We start from the raw sequence: 4,537 nt of genomic DNA, 5'->3' as shown, positions 1-4,537 counted from the left end.
CCCTAGGACTATCCAGCAGGCAGCCGCACCTACCTCGTCAGAGGTAGAAAGCAAGGGCTTGTTGGAGAACCCTGTGGGCCAACAGACCCCTTTGTTTGTTCACCTGTTTGTTCACTGTAACTGAAGACATCGTTTCCTACGCATCTAAGCGTAAGTTAAATAAATTCCATCTTGTTTAAGGAACCATTACGCTTCCCGTGCCGCTCAGACTCCATCGCCAAAACTCCCACCTGTCCGTATCCAATTTGCCACCACCCGGCCGCACCACCGTGACCAACACCGCGAGCTTGGCTTGCCAGCTCCGTGTTGCCCGACAATTACAATTTGAATTACTTGGAATTGAAATGTAATCTTGAGGGCTAGGGACAGAAGTTATACATAAACCAATATAAGTGATCAGAAACTGGTTCAAATCTGTAATACGACAGAAGTTCAGTGTACATAAACTACTTTCAAAAAGGCCCAAACCAATTTAAGATAAACCTGGATGGATGGTAGTATCAGACCTAACTGATTTAGGTTAAATTGGGTTATTGAACTTCTTTCCTACACTCCCTCCAGAGTCAAGTTAACTCACAGTCCCCCAGCATCCCAGGATGTTGTGCATCTCCCCTGCAGTCCCCACCCCCCTCACAGCTTGGGCCAGGCCAGCTGGAGTTTATGTATAAGCTGGGGGTGCCCTTTCAGGGTGTGCAAGCTAGCCTGGCCTGAGCTGTCTGCAGGGAGCAGCGAGGTGTATTCTAGTGCTCCCCTGCTTCTGACCTGAATCACTGCTGACATATTGCTGCATTTCCAGAATCAAAAGTGAATGTCTGTTCACTTGCTTAGTGGCTCAATCTATGCAGCTTAGACTAACCTGTGAAGACTGAATTGATTCAGCCTTGGGCTTTTTGACTGTCTGTACTTAGCAGAGTTGTTCTTTTTTTACTTAATTCTGTGTCTTTTCAAAGGAAGCTTTAGAAGGCTTCTATCACCTTTTTTTCATTATTTTTAACACCTAAAACCATGGCAATCTGGACAAGATGTCAATATGCATTAAAATGAATTTTGCACCTTTAATATATCTGGGTAAAATTCCCACCTAGATTAAACTATCATGCCATGTAGTGTCACTAACTTCTCTCTACCATTAAGTTTGCCATGAATGATTTTTCTGGCACATCTATGTAGCACATATGCTTTCTCTAAGAATAACTAAAGAACAATCTGCTTATAAATAAACTCTCTATCCTGGCCTCTAGAAAGTGATATACATCTATACCACTGAAAATGACAGCTGTTTCTAGCTTATTTAAAAACAAAAACAATAAAAAAATTAAAACCCAGTTTTTATTATTTTTGCAGTTATCATACAATCAGCTCTGTTTAACCACTCCTCCATGAAACACTATGATAATTTAAGACAACAGTATAACAAGTAGATTTGGAATACTTATGCACATTTTTGACTGCATAAATAAAAATCTGTGCAATTCTCCCTCATACATTACAAAAAATAGGAAAGAAGGAAGAAAGAGCAGGAGGGGAGGGAGGGAAGACTTTTATAACTGTCACAACAACATAGTAATACAGGCTTAGATCCACAAAGGGACTTTGGCACTTAACTGCCACTTTAGGTGCCTTTGATCCTCAAAACATTCTTTAACTTTGACTAACCACTAGAAGTTCTTAAATTCCCATGATACCTGTGTTCCTACCAATAAAGTTCTTTTCACACGTACATTTCTGTCTTGCCAAATAACCAACCAAATCCTGGCGATGCCAAGCTGTTTGGCACCTAAATTCTATCAGGATTCACAAATTTAGGTATTGTTACACCTGTTCTCAACTGCAGACACAATCTAACAGACATTTGCTGAGCATGGAATTGCATGAAACACAAACAAAAGGAGTCAGGCTAACCTTGTCAATAGCCTCATGGAAAGGCTACTCAAGTGAGATGGTGGAGACCCTAGTTCAAATCCCTTTCCTGGCTGATTTGGAGAAAGAATATGATCTTGGATCTTGCATTTGCTAGGTGTCTCCAACACTAGGCTATTGGTTATTATGAGGTGGATGCTTGCAATTTTTCTCATCAAACTTATTCTACTTTGCATATATTATTCAATGTAAGATAGAAAAGCAGCTGTGAGTTTGAATCAATGAATGTGGCCCTCATGCAATTGTGAGTCAAGTTCAAGTTCCTTTTCCAAACTACTTTTAATTACTTACACAAAATAGTTTCAATAGGAGAAGCTCTATAGGTGAGTCTGAGAGGCAGCCATCCCAGAATACAGGTTTCCCTCATTTTATGCGGATTCTGTATGTGCAAATTTGATCTTATGCAACGACCCTTTTTATACCAAAAATTTGTTGTATGAGAGGTAAATTCACTCTTATGTGATTGGTTTGGTGGAAGCCCACAGTCAGCTGCTTTGTGCAATGCATTGTGGGAGTGACGTGCACCAAAATATAGTCTCCTGTATGGATCTGTGCTCCTCTCTCGTTGTCTGTGACACATGTTTCTGTAGTTGCCATCCCCATTATGGTAACATTCACCACCATCCTGTACTTGTGTGTACTGTCTGCTGTTGATGAGTACCAAAATTGTCTTGTAAAAGTGGTAGAAATGGGTCTGGGGGTTAGTATAGTTGAGGTCTTGGAATGTACCTCTATTTGTTACATTGTAAAGTGGATTCCCTTTATGCAAATTTGAATTATGTGCCATTTTCCAGGAATGCACGTACAGCATAAAGCTATTAGGAACTTGTACCTAATAGCCTAGTGATTAGGTCTCTCTTCTCACAGTTGGTCTCAAATCCCTACACTAAATTGGACACTAGAAGGATTTGAACCTTGGTCTCCATGTCCTGCGTAAATACTCTAACTACTAGACTATTGGGTAAGAAGTCAGGGAAAGCATCTTGGGCCATGCTTTTTTTTTCTGCAAGAAAATACCAAATTAGCTTAGGTTCTTAATTTTAAGAGAGAGTTCATAGATACAATTCCCAAATAGGGACAGTTATCTACCTCCCATCTCTTGGCTACCATAGGTGGCTGTCTGCTCAATGTGCCAGCTTTTCTGAAGCCTTTTCTTAGGCACCTATCTCTCCCCATAAACAAATAGCTAACTTTTGGGAGAACCTAAAAGTTTGGTGTTGCAATGCTGAGCTTATGTTTCCTTTGTAAACTTTGCTCGTGGTGGAATGTTGACATTTCATAGATTTCATAGACATTAGGCCTGGAAGGGACCTCAGAAGATCATTGAGTCCAGCCCCCTACCCCAGGGGCACGAAGTCAGCTGGGTTCATAGGATCCCAGCAAGAAAAACATCCAGCTTTCTCTTGAAGGCATTCAAAGTAGGTGCTTGAACCATCTCTGGTGGCAGGCCGTTCCAGACCATGGGGGCATGGACAGTTAAGAAGTTATTCCTTATGTCTGGCCTGAAACACTCTTGTAGGAGTTTATAACCATTCAACCTTGTAATCCCCTGGGGCGCTCTGGTGAACAAATGTTCCCCCAGGTCCTGAGGAACACCCCTTATAAACTTATAGGTGGCCATCAGATCACCCCTGAGCCTGCGCTTTTCCAGGCTGAAAAGTCCCATGGCTCTCAGCCTTTTGTCATAAGGTCTGTTTTCCTGACCTCTGATCATGTGCGTGGCTCTCCTCTGGACTCTCTCAAAGTTCTCCACATCCTTTTTGAATTATGGAGCCCAAAACTGGACACAGTACTCCAGCTGCGGCCTCAACAAGGCTAAATACAATGGGAGAATGATGTCCTGGGATTTGCTTGAGTAGCATCTATGGATGCAAGCCAGCATTTTGCTCACTTTACTGGCTGGAGCATCACACTGAAGGCTCATGTTCGTCTTGTGGTCAAACTTGACACCCAAGTCACTCTCGCCCATAGTGCTAGTCAGCGTAGCACTGCCAAGCCTATAGGCATGTTGCAGGTTTTTCCTCCCAAGCTGGAGAACCTTGCATTTTTCAGTGTTAAACACCATCAAGTTCTTGTCCGCCCATTTACTGAGCCTGTCAAGGTCATCCTGGATTACCCCTCTGTCCTCGGGTGTGGATGCTTTACCCCAAAATTTGGTATCATTGGTGAACTTAGCTAGTCCGCTTCTGACTCCAATATCCACATCATTAATGAAGAGGTTGAACAAAATACGTCCAAGGACAGAGCTTTGAGGGACCCTATTGGTCACAGGGCACCATGACGATTGACTTCCATCAACCACCACCCTCTGGCTCCAAGCCCAGAGCCAATTCTGCAGCCAGCGGATTGTGGTGGACCCAAGGCCGCAGTTGGCCAGTTTTGCCAAAAGATGAAGATTGAAGGCTTTTTTGAAGTTGAGATATGACATCATTCTCCTCTCCCTTGTCCAGGTGATAGGTCACCTCGTCATGAAAGGAAATAAGATTGGTCAAGCAACACCTACCCACAACAACCCCATGCTGGCTGTCCCTCAGGGTGTTGTGATCAGCCAGTCTGTTAAGGATGGCCTCCTTGATGATTTTTTCTAAGACCTTCCCCTGGATAGAGGTCAGGCTGA

This window comes from Gavialis gangeticus, unplaced genomic scaffold, assembly GCF_001723915.1.
Source record: "Gavialis gangeticus isolate Ggan-Ray unplaced genomic scaffold, GavGan_comp1, whole genome shotgun sequence".
NCBI classification, from domain to species: Eukaryota; Metazoa; Chordata; order Crocodylia; family Gavialidae; genus Gavialis; species Gavialis gangeticus.
Note: the sequence above shows the minus strand (reverse complement) of the source record.